The sequence below is a fragment of the Girardinichthys multiradiatus genome, chromosome 18 (assembly GCF_021462225.1).
Source record: "Girardinichthys multiradiatus isolate DD_20200921_A chromosome 18, DD_fGirMul_XY1, whole genome shotgun sequence".
Classification (NCBI taxonomy): domain Eukaryota; kingdom Metazoa; phylum Chordata; class Actinopteri; order Cyprinodontiformes; family Goodeidae; genus Girardinichthys; species Girardinichthys multiradiatus.
This window is the reverse complement of record NC_061810.1, coordinates 5,872,718-5,888,837: the sequence shown is the minus strand read 5'-3', so window position 1 is coordinate 5,888,837 and position 16,120 is coordinate 5,872,718. Positions and strand designations below refer to the sequence as shown.

General features: G+C 40.5%; 1 long non-coding RNA gene across 1 annotated transcript in view; it reads left to right on the top strand.

Annotated features, from left to right (window-relative positions):
* Positions 1-14,355, top strand: part of LOC124884447 — a 63,316-nt gene extending 48,961 nt beyond the window's left edge. Inside the window, exon 3 of the long non-coding RNA XR_007042438.1 lies at positions 13,986-14,355. This is a non-coding gene — a long non-coding RNA (uncharacterized LOC124884447). The remainder of the gene's footprint in view (positions 1-13,985) is intronic.
* The last annotated feature ends 1,765 nt before the right edge of the window (positions 14,356-16,120 follow it).

Sequence of the window (16,120 nt, the reverse complement as noted above, 5' to 3'; positions counted from 1 at the left end):
CTTTACTGGATCATAACGCTTTTACAGGAATACGCGATCTCAATCCGTTTGACTTTAGATTTAGAGATTTGTTTTACGGTCTACCCGTCAAGCATCGTAACATTTTTGAAAGACAGATCATCAAAAATATTGTATCACAATAACCAGCTTCAAAACACTCTGTCCACAGTGTGCGGTCACCATTGTATGTATTATCTATGTCATAGAGCATTTGGTCTAGCACTGCAGCAAGTATTGTCTAAATACAGCGGAGATGTGTTTAAGAATGATTTAATGGTATCTAACTTTGTAAAAAAAATACCAGAAATGTGTGTGTGTGTTGTGTGTGAAGTAGAACATGTGTTGTAAAATGGGAGTTTTCTCTTTCCTCCCTGTACACCACCGGGTCCGTTCCTCTCCAGTTCCGAGACCCAACCAGTAAAACCAACAAAGTATTTACCTTGTGAAATAATGGGAAATGGTTAAGTATAAAATCAAGATTTAATGCCAAAATGATCAGTGTACAGAGTATACAAATGAACAGATACAGAATGACATTCACCTTCGGTACCGGGCCCCCCTCAGCCCATCTTAGGGATGAACCGAGAGGAGCAAAGGATGGAGCGTGAGTCCTGCTTTTATCCATGCCTGTTCTTAACACTCCTAAAGAGTGTCATCCTCTTGTATCAGTTTATTCTTGACTATGTGTTGCATCTTATGTGAAATCAACAGTTATGTTGTGTAAACTGTAGCAATGAGCGGTGCAGCAGATAAGCAACAAGGGAAGATATATTTAATTAAGGCAGCAAAGAGATGATTAGAAAAGGCCACAGAATCATACATCCATAACAATCCCCCTGTTGAGGTGGGGAAAACCCACCTCACATCAATCAATGTGTCTGGTGCATATGGACCTAAGCTAGAATATGGCAGGCAGTTCCTTCCGGCCGTCGCATAACTCCACCTCCCCAAACGGAGTGCCATCTCTCCGGTTACTGCCTGCAGTCCTCAGTCCTCAGTGTGTGCAACTCCTCTATTTCCCATAGAACAGACCTATGCTGATGTATGTCTGAAATTTAAATGATTAAAACATCGCAAATAGATAATAATGCCCTGTTGAAAAATGAAAAACAACAAAAATAAAAACCTAAAAGCACAGCGGAAATGAGCAGCACAATGGGTATCAGTATATTGTAGACCCTAAATCGTAGATCCTGTTCAATTATCTATTGCAGTTGTCTGGTCCGGTCCCCCTCCAGGCCGCAGGAAAGGGTTGGTCATCCTCCTGGTGTGGCATCCTTGGTTTATGGCTGTGATTGGATTTTGCTCCCATTTTCAGGCTGGCTCTGAGCAATGGGTTTCGACCTCCTCACAGCACAGTATTATAATTTCTCCAACACTTTGGTTTGGTTCTAAGGGATCCACATCATCACTTGTGCTCAAATATTCAGTGGACAACATCAGTGCGTGCTCTGGCACCACATCCATTTGATATTCTCAGAATCTCAAACCTCTGGTATCAGTGGAACCAATCGCACAATCAATACACCTGAGTATGAGAGCTCGAATACATGTTGCACAATAGCAAACACAACCTGCGATCACCTCAACAGTCAATGAAGTGAATATACTCACCAGTAGGTTTCCCCATTTTCCAAACCACGTCTCAAACATGTTTGTGAATTGTTCTTTGATTCCTGAGTGCGATTTTAATTTAATGGATAGTGATTGCAATCCTTTTAGGGCCTTCGTTAGAGATCCATCAGGTGCTGTAATTGTTGGGAATAAAAGAACAACACGCCTCTCCAGAAACACCACACAACCTTCTTCTTTTTGCTAGGATCATATCCAAAGCTATTCTAATTTGACAAGAAATAATTTCAACATCCTGGTTACACAGCCTTCAGCTGTCCTGTATTGCCATGGTGTCATTTAAAAGATTAGGATCGGTTCTAACAGGAAGCAGTTTGTATTCTAGCAGAACTATCAAATTCAAAAACACATTTTCTGAAAGGTTCCCTCTGACAAAGTAGGCCAATCGGTGTCAGGGCATCCTGGATGGAGAGGGTAACCAGGGCACATCTTTACTGTCCAGTCAATAGGTAGTCACCCCCAAAGCAATTATTACCCATAAATCAGTTCTGTTCAGCAGCAAGTAAAAGTTCAAGGCCTTGTATCAAGTTAATTTACAATCTAAGTTACAAACAACATCATCTATAAATAAATAACTCAGAAGCACATGGGAAGTTATAATTTCTATTCATGAAGTTATTCAAATTGATTAAATGGTTGAACACTCCTTTAACCCTTTATGCAATTTATTCCACAATTTCCCACATTCACAGAAGTAAACATTTGTTTATTGACTCTTCACACAGTTTTACTTTAGAAATCCTTCTCCCCTCTGTGATTTTTGATTTTGTGACTTCCTTTCAAATTTACTGGGACATACTCCCTCAAGCTTTAACCCAACAAGTAGAATTTTTATTCTTTATTTCTTTATCACATTCCCTCTGTTGAAGTAACCCAGCCCACTCAGAAATTCATGAAACAGGTTCCACATAATTGTATTTTGTTAGTTGAAAGCAAAGAGATGAGTTAATTTTACCTTTTGACCTTATGGTTACTGGAATATATTAATTTAGTTTCACAAGCATATTTATGATGTGTTAGCTGGAAATGAAATGTTAAGTCAAAAGATATACAATCGCATTTATTCGTATGTTCTTCCTCAGGTGCTTTCTGATTTCTCTGAGGTTTCCTTCGGAGGATGGCTCTCCCTTCCTGCTATATGATCTGCTTACCTTAGTTTTGCCCTCATCCAGAGCTCCATTTGTTTCTCCTGTTGGTTCTTTGGTTAGAGCCTCCTGTGTGTTATGAGACAAAAACTTCACACCAGATTAAAATCTTTGAACATGTCAGTTGCTCTCTCTGTGAATCCAGACTGAGTGCACACCCTGACTGAAGAGAGGAGGTGAAAGGTTAGGGCATGGTTCTTCCAGTCAGCAGCTCATGGGGAGTTAATCCCATGAGCTCAGTGGGTGATGATCTGATGTAAAACAACACCAAGGGCAGCGCATCCACCCACTTCATTTTTGTATCAGCACAAACTTTAGCCAATCGTTTCTTTGATTGTGTGATTAACTCTCTCAGCCGACCTGGTGAAAGTGTGAAGAACATCTCTACATCCTTTCACTTGGTTGTCAGTACCCATAAAATCAATAACAGTTTCCTTTAGGGCTTGCTGGGTAACAGGAAATGCTCCAGTACCTGTTTTCATGAGAATCTTATATGTATATAATATGATAGTCATCTTCTCACCTTTAACCCCAAAATCATATTTATATTGTAACCCAGTTAGTTGCTACTTTATTGTCCGTTAACTAGTAGCCAAAGTTAGATTTGTTCAAACCGTTATTTTCCAAAGTAATTTTTTGAAATCATCCCCAGAACAAAATATTTATATCATTTACCATGAAGGTGTCCAGTGTTTTGGACAACCTACTTTTCAAGCGCATTGATAATTTGATTATATCTACCTAAATTAGACCTTTAGGGTCCATCCCTGTAACCTCTACCCCCAATACTAGATAAAAGTAATTTGCATATTCTGTACACCCTTAATCATACCATTATTTAGTTATTCATTCCTGTTAAATATGTGATAACTATTAACAGTCATTTTTTCCCCGATATATCCATTTCCAATTTTTCAATGCTATGATTAATATTATCATTATTATTTCTTTTTGTTTTCTCTGAAGTCTAAAGGTTAGTCAGACAAACATTTAAGACAAACATTGAAACAGAAACTTAGACAAACACTTAAGACACACAACACATGCCGGCTTCAGCCTCCCCTCTTAAAGAAGATTGGGCAGCCAAATCTTTAACCGTCAAATTATTCAACCAGAACCCTATGGCATTATGACAGGTTCTATTTCAATCTGTTTCCATCCCAAAGAGAATTTAGATCCAATTTCACCTCAAGAAAATTCAGAAGAAATTTGAGTTTTCACCCTCTGAAACTAAAACCCAGAAAATTGTTCCAACTTGCGAGCATCTGAACACATATAGGGAACACTGACATTAGAGAAAAACTAATGAAAAAGAACACTTGGTGCACTCTAAAACGTTCATTAGTTATCCGAACACAACTATGAATCAAAACCCAAAACAAAAAATGAGCTCAAAGAAACTAAAACATACCATTCGATTCATGAACCTTTCACTCATGTGGCCCACATCATTCATCATTCATACCTTGGGCCTTCATTCATTCCTGTCACACTCTTCTCAAATACACGTTTTCAACCCTCAAACATAATCTTTGGATTCCTATTGTTCCTGAACCCCAGAGATCTCATGTTCTAAGTAATAATATCTCAATGGACCCATTTGTTAGGCTGGACCCAGCCACCTTTTCAGGCCTTCTTCACCTAGGAGAAAAAATATGTTTAGAGTTATCGCTCACGTCATCAGGCAATATAGTGGGATGACTCTTCATCAACCATCCCAGAGAAATCATGAGTATTGTGCCTGAAAACAATTTGATCACACAGTCATCCCAGTACAACAAATTAACACAAACAAGAAATCACAAACTTGGGTGGTGAAATCAGCATTTTTCTTTCTTTCACCATCTTCATTTCACAACATATAATTATATGTTTACATTGTTATTTCCATTATTATTATATACAAAGAAGACAAAAATAAACGACATTGCAGTCTTGCTGTGTACCAGATTATTAAGGAGTAAACGAAGATAAACAGCAAATAGATTAGTTATAAACAGAATCATTTTGTTCAGAAAAAGGAAAGTATAGCCTGCCTTTGTAGCACCTGGTGGTCTGACACAAAAACTATAGATACTTGGCCTCTTGTTACCCTTTTTGCAGCATCAAGTAGTGAAAGTTGAAAATTAATTTGTACTTCTGCCTACCTCAATAAAACTATTTATGCATAAATCGGTATGTATAATCCGCCAGGGATTTTATTGTTTTTAATTCCATCAATTAAATCAACTGTATCATTTAATGCAACTACCACTTATATGAACATGAACTCTGCATCTGTGTGTGTTGTCTTATTTTGTGCCTTGATGTTAAGTGTATGTGCCATGCAGTTGCTATGCTGGTGGTTGTGAGAGTGTGTGTTTGTGGGTCCTTGAGAATGTTGTGGGTATTTCTGTGTGATTTTTTTAATATTTGGCTGATTCATATTACTGCTGTTTATCTTTCTGTTCTGCAAGGACCCTCTCATAAATGAGACGGTACATCTCAAGGGGTTACCCTTAAAATAATCAATTCAATTCAGTTTATTTATATAGAGCCAATTCACAACACATTTTGTCTCAAGGCACTTTACAAAAGTCAGGTACATTCATTCCAATTAATCCTTATCATTGAACAGTGCAGTCAGATTCAGTTATTTATTCAAATTGGAAAAAAGGTTTTTCTGTCTAAGGAAACCCAGCAGATGGCATCCAGTGAGTGACTTGCAGCATCCATTCCTTCTGGATGAGCATGTAGAGTCAGTGGACAGTCGCTTGCATTGATTTTGCAGCAATCCCTCTTACTCAGCATGCATGTAGCAAATGTTGAAAAGAAACCTCCAGCAGAACCAGGCTCAGTGTGAGTGGCCATCTGCCATGACCGACTCGGGGTTTGAGAGAACAGAGCAGCGACAGAAAAAGAACACAGAACCACTGATCAAGGAGTACATTCTATGTGAAAGAAAAGTGTTAAGGTCAGTAGTAGCTCCTTTAGTGGCTTCATCTAGGAGATGTTGGACCACATGTTTGCTGAATATTGGACCATTTGCACGTTGCTGGACACCACCAGGCCTTCCGGTGTTTCGGCCGTTTTGTATCCAGGACAGTCTGTTACTACAAATCCCATCGGCCATATGCGGCTGATATGACGGGGGCGTCCCACGTCTGGCGTCACAGGAGATTATAAAGGAAGGTGACCCCCTTTAAAGAACGCTTTTCAGCTGGAGACCGGACCAGCAACTGAAGCCCATCACTTCTGGAGAAGAGTCCCAAGTGGATTTAATTTATTCTCCTTCGTTGGCCAATGGAAAATTCATGAAAGAAGTTTCTGGAATAAGAAGGCCAGAAATTTCACTTTGCCCATCGAAGATGTGAGTTAACACGTAACCAAAAAAACCACGGAGTTTCAAGGAGACGCAACTTTCCCTTGTTTTTGTACCAGTCGACTAGTGACGGTCCGTCATTATTTTTCTACCTTCCTGCCACGGAGGCCACCAAGGAAGAAAATGGACTGTTTTGCTTAGTTACCCATGGACGCGTGGACCTCTTCAACTCCCCCTTTTTTTTCTCTCTCACTCGCCGCCCCAGAAGGAAGACATCAACAAGTAAAATCCACCCTTTTATTTTTATTTATTTATTAGAAATAGTCTGGGCAGGGTAGAGGAGGTTTTAGTGTGATTAGATTCACTATTTAATCTAATGTGTTCTGAATTATATGTGCATGCAACCTTTTATTGAAATGTTTATGTGCTGTGTTGGATATCTGGAAGCCGCTGTGCTACCCAGCTTTGTATGTGTTTTGCGGGGTCGTTTAACACCTGAGAGCAAGCGCAGGCGCGCTGTGGAACTGAACTGTTATAATAACCTCATGGGGAAATTTACCATTTTCTTTGTCTTCAACCTTACTGCTTACTAGCTTGCCGCCAAAAGTTTTATAACTCTTTGTGTGCTCACCCCCGCCCAGAGTTGGGGGATGTTTAATGACTTAGTATAACTGAGTTACAGTTTGGGCTACGCTCCCAAACTTCGTTCACCACCACATCCCTTTGTCATATTATCATATTTGCCATAACTGCTGGTTTGATCCCATACACACCCACTGCTGTTTTGCTTTATTTTGTTTAGTTAGACATTTTACCCCTTTTGTGTAGAACTTTGCATGTTTGAGTAGGTGAAGATTATTAAATCGGAAGAGCGGATTGTATCAGGCTGTGATTTAATAAATATTCACACAGATAAAGAGAAGTCGTGGGTGTTTATTTTGTGCAACAGTGATTCGTCAGTCAAAATAAGGTTAAAAGTTCCACATGTTTCGGCAGAAACGGTTGATTAAACAGTGACATCTCTGGTAATAGTTATCAATTATTACTGAGTATTTAACGGTTGTAATTATCAAAGGCATTGAGCCACAGTTACAACACCAGAAGACATCTCTGGTCTTGATTCATAAATGAGGATTTTGGTTAAGAAATTAATTTGGTCAAATTATGATTGTTAATTATAATTCTTGATAAATATTAATTAATCAATAATCATAATTCCAACATAGAGAAACACAACTAAGCAGATGAACATTGACACAGTTTTCAAGTCCAGAGGATGAAAGAGAGCAAATACAGTTGGCCAATTAAACAATGTAAACATGTTATTACAGGTTTTTTTCCTTTTATTAAAAAAATTACATATCAACAATGATGTACAGGTCCTTCTCAAACAATTAGCATATTGTGATAAAGTTCATTATTTTCCATAATGTCATGATGAAAATTTAACATTCATATATTTTAGATTCATTGCACACTAACTGAAATATTTCAGGTCTTTTATTGTCTTAATACGGATGATTTTGGCATACAGCTCATGAAAACCCAAAATTCCTATCTTACAAAATTAGCATATTTCATCCGACCAATAAAAGAAAAGTGTTTTTAATACAAAAAACGTCAACCTTCAAATAATCATGTACAGTTATGCACTCAATACTTGGTCGGGAATCCTTTTGCTGAAATGACTGCTTCAATGCGGCGTGGCATGGAGGCAATCAGCCTGTGGCACTGCTGAGGTCTTATGGAGGCCCAGGATGCTTCGATAGCGGCATTTAGCTCATCCAGAGTGTTGGATCTTGAGTCTCTCAACGTTCTCTTCACAATATCTCACAGATTATCTATGGGGTTCAGGTCAGGAGAGTTGGCAGGCCAATTGAGCACAGTGATACCATGATCAGTAAACCATTTACCAGTGGTTTTGGCACTGTGAGCAGGTGCCAGGTTGTGCTGAAAAATGAAATCTTCATCTCCATAAAGCTTTTCAGCAGATGGAAGCATGAAGTGCTCCAAAATCTCCTGATAGCTAGCTGCATTGACCCTGCCCTTGATAAAACACAGTGGACCAACACCAGCAGCTGACACGGCACCCCAGACCATCACTGACTGTGGGTACTTGACACTGGACTTGCTTTCATCCGAAAAAAGTACTTTGGGCCACTGAGCAACAGTCCAGTGCTGCTTCTCTGTAGCCCAGGTCAGGTGCTTCTGCCGCTGTTTCTGGTTCAAAAGTGTCTTGACCTGGGGAATGTGGCACCTGTAGCCCATTTCCTGCACACGCCTGTGCACGGTGGCTCTGGATGTTTTTACTCCAGACTCAGTCCACTGCTTCCGCAGGTCCCCAAGGTCTGGAATCGGCCCTTCTCCACAATCTTCCTCAGGGTCCGGTCACCTCTTCTCGTTGTGCAGCGTTTTCTGCCACACTTTTTCCTTCCCACAGACTTCCCACTGAGGTGCCTTGATACAGCACTCTGGGAACAGCCTATTCGTTCAGAAATGTCTTTCTGTGTCTTACCCTCTTGCTTGAGGGTGTCAATAGTGGCCTTCTGGACAGCAGTCAGGTCGGCAGTCTTACCCATGATTGGGGTTTTGAGTGATGAACCAGGCTGGGAGTTTTAAAGGCCTCAGGAATCTTTTGCAGGTGTTTAGAGTTAACTTGTTGATTCAGATGATTAGGTTCATAGCTCCTTTAGAGACCCTTTTAATGATATGCTAATTTTGTGAGATAGGAATTTTGGGTTTTCATGAGCTGTATGCCAAAATAATCCGTATTAAGACAATAAAAGACCTGAAATATTTCAGTTAGTGTGCAATGAATCTAAAATATATGAATGTTAAATTTTCATCATGACATTATGGAAAATAATGAACTTTATCACAATATGCAAATTTTTTGAGAAGGACCTGTATACCCTTCTTAGTGTTAAGGAGGAAGAATCTTTATTGGCATCACAGCAATCAGACATTTCTTCTTATTTTGTTTTTGCTGATTCTCTATGAGATTCAAGTCAAGAATCTGGGTGGGCCACTCCATCCATAATGTTATGAAAGTTCAAAGATGACTTCAAAAATGTACAAGAAGTCCAATAACTGCTGTTTACTAAACTATGCTGAACTGCCTAATCTCTGTCTGGTGAGCATTACATATGGCACCCTGAGCATTAATACCATTTCTAGGGTTTTTACAAGCAGTGAGCACCTTTTAGTAAATGATTACTTTGAATGATTACAGTCTGCAGCCAAAGCACACAATGCATATGGTATTCAGGCTGTTGTTATTTTTATAAGCAGAGAAGACATCATAAGCTGTAAGACTTATTGTGGAGGTTAGATGGAAGTCCTGTCTTAATTCATTTGCCTTCAGTGACAATCTGTCTAAAAGTGAACATTTTTAGCATTAGCCATGGTTGCTGCTGGAAAGGAGGACTTCTTGGCTAGTTTTCTTCTCCACACAGTAAAAAGCCTTCCTTGCACAGTTAGAAAATTCTAAATGCTGCCCAGTGCTCGTTGGTGGTTAAAATATTCATACCCAGTAACAATTTCCTACCTTTAATGAAAAAATCTTCCAGCAGAAGGAGGCCCAGTATCAGCAACCACTTGTTCAGCTGGCTGAGGCTGAGAGGACAGGAAACAGAATGAAAAACACAGGTGCACTGTTCATGTTTTGACATAAGACCAAGAGAACATCACACCTCACTAAGGAAAGCAGCTATTGGCTGACCACAAAGTCTATAGATGATGCTAAATGATTTCATTGCCTAATTTTCATATTTAGTCTTCTGCACGTATTTGTAATTATGAGAGGGTAATTATGTCAAAGGCCCCTGGAAGCACATGGTGAGCTGCTCGCATTTTTTTTAACAGATTGGCAAACTTTTTCTGCTCCCCTTTTCTTTTGCCCAAATAAATCAGATCATTCCCTGAAGTCAGACAAATTTACAAACTCTCCTTTAATTCTCATTATACTTGTTTAAGCTACCAAGCAAAAAATACATTTTAGAAATATTTGCCAAATTGTTTGGCCCGCGCTCCTTCCCCATTGAGTTATTTAAATCAACTGTTGCCACAGTCTGATTTGAAAGTAAAGGTCGCTCTGGTAGAAGAGATCTGAACATAATTCAGTGGAATAGTTTACAGCCTTAGAGAGCCTTGAAAAGTATCTGAATCAATGTTTTAAGTGTTGTAACAGTGCTACATCTCTCACACTCACCATTAATCATAGAAATACAGTAGAAAATGTTCTCACAGCATTGCAGTTGCCAGCTGCTCATAACAGTGACCAACCTTCAACAGAGACACCTGCAGCAGAGACTTGCGAACACCCATGGGCATCTGTTGCTGCCCTCAACTCATAGAAACTACCCAAGGACCATTTTTACCAAGATCACGTTGTCTACTCTCTAAATGCCAATAATTATCAGCATATACCCGACATAGTAGGAAAGATAAAAATTATTTTTATGAACTTTTACAAAATTTTCTCTGCAAGACTTGTCAAAGCAAAATAGTTCCCATTTCATATGATATTTTTTTATGGGAGGGTGCAGTGTTAATGTTTTTTGTTTTTTTATATACAGGGGTTGGACAATGAAACTGAAACACCTGTCATTTTAGTGTGGGAGGTTTCATGGCTAAATTGGACCAGCCTGGTAGCCAGTCTTCATTGATTGCACATTGCACCAGTAAGAGCAGAGTGTGAAGGTTCAATTAGCAGGGTAAGAGCACAGTTTTGCTCAAAATATTGAAATGCACACAACATTATGGGTGACATACCAGAGTTCAAAAGAGGACAAATTGTTGGTGCACGTCTTGCTGGCGCATCTGTGACCAAGACAGCAAGTCTTTGTGATGTATCAAGAGCCACGGTATCCAGGGTAATGTCAGCATACCACCAAGAAGGACAAACCACATCCAACAGGATTAACTGTGGACGCAAGAGGAAGCTGTCTGAAAGGAATGTTCGGGTGCTGACCCGGATTGTATCCAAAAAACATAAAACCACGGCTGCCCAAATAACGGCAGAATTAAATGTACACCTCATCTCTCCTGTTTCCACCAGAACTGTCCGTCGGGAGCTCCACAGGGTCAATATACACGGCCGGGCTGCTATAGCCAAAACTTTGGTCACTCATGCCAATGCCAAACGTCGGTTTCAATGGTGCAAGGAGCGCAAATCTTGGGCTGTGGACAATGTGAAACATGTATTGTTCTCTGATGAGTCCACCTTTACTGTTTTCCCCACATCTGGGAGAGTCACGGTGTGGAGAAGCCCCAAAGAAGCGTACCACCCAGACTACTGCATGCCCAGAGTGAAGCATGGGGGTGGATCAGTGATGGTTTGGGCTGCCATATCATGGCATTCCCTTGGCCCAATACTTGTGCTAGATGGGCGCGTCACTGCCAAGGACTACCGAACCATTCTTGAGGACCATGTGCATCCAATGGTTCAAACATTGTATCCTGAAGGCGGTGCCGTGTATCAGGATGACAATGCACCAATACACACAGCAAGACTGGTGAAAGATTGGTTTGATGAACATGAAAGTGAAGTTTAACATCTCCCATGGCCTGAACAGTCACCAGATCTAAATATTATTGAGCCACTTTGGGGTGTTTTGGAGGAGCGAATCAGGAAGCGTTTTCCTCCACCAGTATCATGTAGTGACCTGGCCACTATCCTGCAAGAAGAATGGCTTAAAATCCCTCTGACCACTGTGCAGGACTTGTATATGTCATGCCCAAGATGAATTGACGCTGTATTGGCCGCAAAAGAAGGCCCTACACCATACTAATAAATTATTGTGGTCTAAAACCAGGTGTTTCAGTTTCATTGTCCAACCCCTGTATATATATTTGTTTGAAGTATGCAGCTGTGGTTGAGAGAACATGGTTAGGGACAGGGGTCTAACAGGGGAAGCAGATTGGAGAAAGTGCAGATCACTCTCTCTTAGATTCTTGTCACCTTTACAGACTGGGATACAGTATGTCATGGTAGAATGGGATGAGAGAACAAACATGGTGAGGCAGAGGTTATATAATATAAAAGCTAATACTGCTGTCGACATGTTTGTGGCGGAGCCTCATTCACTGGTAAATAACGGCAAAGTCATAATAAAGCCAGCTTACATGAGCCTTTTAAAAAGAGAAGCTCCAAAAAGACTTTTGTTAAGTCGACAAAAGACTGTGCTCAGTGCGTTATTCTAAAGAAAAAAAAAAATGGGTGTATGAACCAGGTTTTAAAGGCAGAGCTGGTTCAATGTTTACATCTATGACCATAAAGTTAGTGGCTCTGTGTGGTTGCATTTGGTTTTAGTGGAGAGAAAGCTCCACAAGCCTTTTCACTTCAGCACACAAAAGTACAATCCAAAGAAAAAGAAAAGGCAAACAAAAATGGCCAAAGAACCACACTGTTGACCAAACATACACTTAGCAAAGCCTGAACCACAAAAGAAATCTAACAGTGCTGTCATAGTCATGCAGCTACTATGTTAGATGGTAAAAAGGGAGATTTTGTAAATGTTCCTCTTCCAACTTTAACAGTTTCCTTGTGTCTTCTGAAACTTTAGTCTGGCCTTGACGTTTCTTTTTTCAAAGGGCATATGCATAGATAAGCAGATACAGGGTAAATGAAGAAATTTCCGTTTTGTTTCAGTACATGGCCTGGACAAAAACAAGTTATATTTTTCCGATGTTTTATTAGTGTGTGTGAATGTGTTTTATTAAGTTTTGTATTTTTATTACTAAAGCATTTTTGTAAGGTCAGACAATAGATTAAGATTAATATTATCTCGTGTCCTTTACACATAATCAACCACACCTCACCTAAATATCTTTGACTCAATATAGGTGAGTTACTTTGTACTTTTACATGAGTGAGGTTTCAACCAGTTAACCTGAATAAAAGTTCCCAATAGCAACTTTACTTTTACTGAAGTACTTTATTAAAGTGAGCTATTCTAGTATAGAGTAACATTTTCATTCCACTTCATCAATATGGACTACTTTGTGTTGCCATTATAAATTACATTAAAATACATGGGTTTCTTTGGCTGTAATGTTTAACAAAAGAACATGTTCCAAAGGTATCAATACTTTAAAAACCCTTTCAAATTACTTTAAAATCTTGCGATCAAGCCTGAAGCACTGCAACTCATTTTCTGTTGATACTCTTTTTCTTTTCTTTTTTTTTTTTGTAGTTTTCATTTCCAATCAAAACGTCTGACAAAAATCTGCTTGTCTAGTCCATTCAAGCCAAGTCCAGTCAAGTTGGGTCAGATTAATTTAAGACTATTTGGTTCAGGTCAACTAAAGGTTCGTTTAACCATGCTTGATTTTGTGTTTTAGGTTTCTAGACTCCGGACCTTCTGCAGAGCCTTGTGCTTCACTCTGTGAGCTGCTTTTGGGTCCTCCGGCTCTGCTTTCACAAAGCTCGTCTGACTGTCCAAACATGGCAAAAATAGTCATTCATAGTATTTGCTGCCAAGATGTGCCTGTCTCAAATGTATTCACTAAACAGCATTTCAACATCCATAATTCAAATGTAAATGATGAAAAAGTCGTTGGGAGCAATGACAACTAAGACTGGAAAATGGAGTACAGGTTCTTTGTAAATAAGAGATGTGAATAGCCATTCTTTTTCTTATTGGTGTGTGTATGTGAGTGAGTTGTGTGGTGAGAACTCTGCTGCTGTGGAGGAGATTCACTGGTGGGCGTGGCGGCCAGCTGATGCAGCGCACCTGCTGGCTTTTTTGATAGAGCGTTTATAAGGAGCTGTGAGACAATTACTCTTTGCCTGATGGTCCACAACTGTGTGGTAAACTCAAGCCTCTGAGCCCTAGTCTGCTGCTCTGTTTTGTGCCCTGAAGTTCTTGTTCGTGTTTTCTAAAGTCAGCCTGTTTGCTCCACAGATCCAAATTTGCTGAACCCCGGAAACCTCTTACCAAGCTTCTGATGACAGTTACTCTACACTGGACAAACTACTGTCAAGTTGCCTCACCTCCCTAACAAGGTTTGAAACTGCCTGGCCGCTCTCCAACATTCTACGGATCCTGTACTTCGACCTTGTCACCGTCAAACTCACCACACGGACCACTCCCCTCAAACCAAGGCAAGAAACCACACCGACAAACCGTAAGCTCTAACCAGCTCAACTCAAGATCTCAAACAATTCCATACTGACCACATGAACTAAGCCTTCTCTCACAAAACACCTGATTCCCATTTCCAGAATTGAGTGATTTTCCCGTCATTCTCAATAAACCTTGTTTGAAAACGTTTCCCAACTGTCTCTGACTGGGTTTCTGCATGTGGGTCAGAAAACTTCCGCCCATCATGTCATTCTTATTATTTTACTTTACCTTATTCTTTCCCACCACCTACAAGGATTGGACAATGAAACTGAAACACCTGTCATTTTAGTGTGGGAGGTTTCATGGCTAAATTGGACCAGTCTTCATTGATTGCACATTGCACCAGTGTGTGAAGTGTGAAGGTTCAATTAGCAGGGTAAGAGCACAGTTTTGCTCAAAATATTTAAATGTACACAACATTATGGGTGACATACCAGAGTTCAAAAGAGGACAAATTGTTGGGGCACGTCTTGCTGGCGCATCTTTGACCAAGACAGCAAGTCTTTGTGATGTATCAAGAGCCACGGTATCAGAATCAGAATCAGAATCAGAAAAGCTTTATTGCCAAGTACGTTTTTGGACATACAAGGAATGGTAATGTCAGCATACCACCAAGAAGGACAAACCACATCCAACAGGATTAACTGTGGACGCAAGAGGAAGCTGTCTGAAAGGAATGTTCGGGTGCTGACCTGGATTGTATCCAAAAAACATAAAACCACGGCTGCCCAAATAACGGCAGAATTAAATGTACACCTCATCTCTCCTGTTTCCACCAGAACTGTCCGTCGGGAGCTCCACAGGGTCAATATACACGGCCGGGCTGCTATAGCCAAACCTTTGGTCACTCATGCCAATGCCAAACGTTGGTTTCAATGGTGCAAGGAGCGCAAATCTTCGGCTGTGGACAATGTGAAACATGTATTGTTCTCTGATGAATCCACCTTTACTGTTTTCCCCACATCCGGGAGAGTTACGGTGTGGCGAAGCCCCAAAGAAGCGTACCACCCAGAATGTTGCATGCCCAGAGTGAAGCATGGGGGTGGATCAGTGATGGTTTGGGCTGCCATATCATGGCATTCCCCTGGCCCAATACTTGTACTAGATGGGCGCGTCACTGCCAAGGACTACCGAACCATTCTAGAGGACCATGTGCATCCAATGGTTCAAATATTGTATCCTGAAGGCGGTGCTGTGTATCAGGATGACAATGCACCAATACACACAGCACAACTGGTGAAAGATTGGTTTGATGAACATGAAAGTGAAGTTGAACATCTCCCATGGCCTGCACAGTCACCAGATCTAAATATTATTGAGCCACTTTGGGGTGTTTTGGAGGAGCGAGTCAGGAAGCGTTTTCCTCCACCAGTATCATGTAGTGACCTGGCCACTATCCTGCAAGAAGAATGGCTTAAAATCCCTCTGACCACTGTGCAGGACTTGTATATGTCATTCCCAAGACGAATTGACGTTGTATTGGCCGCAATAGGAGGCCCTACACCATACTAATAAATTATTGTGGTCTAAAAAGGTGTTTCAGTTTCATTGTCGAACCCCTGTATTTTAATGCTGCATTAAACAAGTTTGTTCACAATAATGAATCAGCCAATCAATCCAGGCCTGGGCTTTTCCTGTATGGAGTTTGCATGTTCTCCCTGTGCATGCGCGCGTTCCCACCGGGTCCCTCAGCTTCCTCCAGTAGTTAGAAAACATAAGTGTAAGGTTAGTTTGTTGACCTAAATTGCCCTTAGGTATGAGTGTGCATGGTTTTATGTCCTGTGTGTCTATTTGTTGCCCTGTGATTGACTGGCAACTTATCCAGGGTGTATCCTGCATCTCTGCTGGAGAAAAGCACCAGCCTCCCATGAACCTGCAAAGACCAGCAGGTATGGAGATTAGATGGATGTATG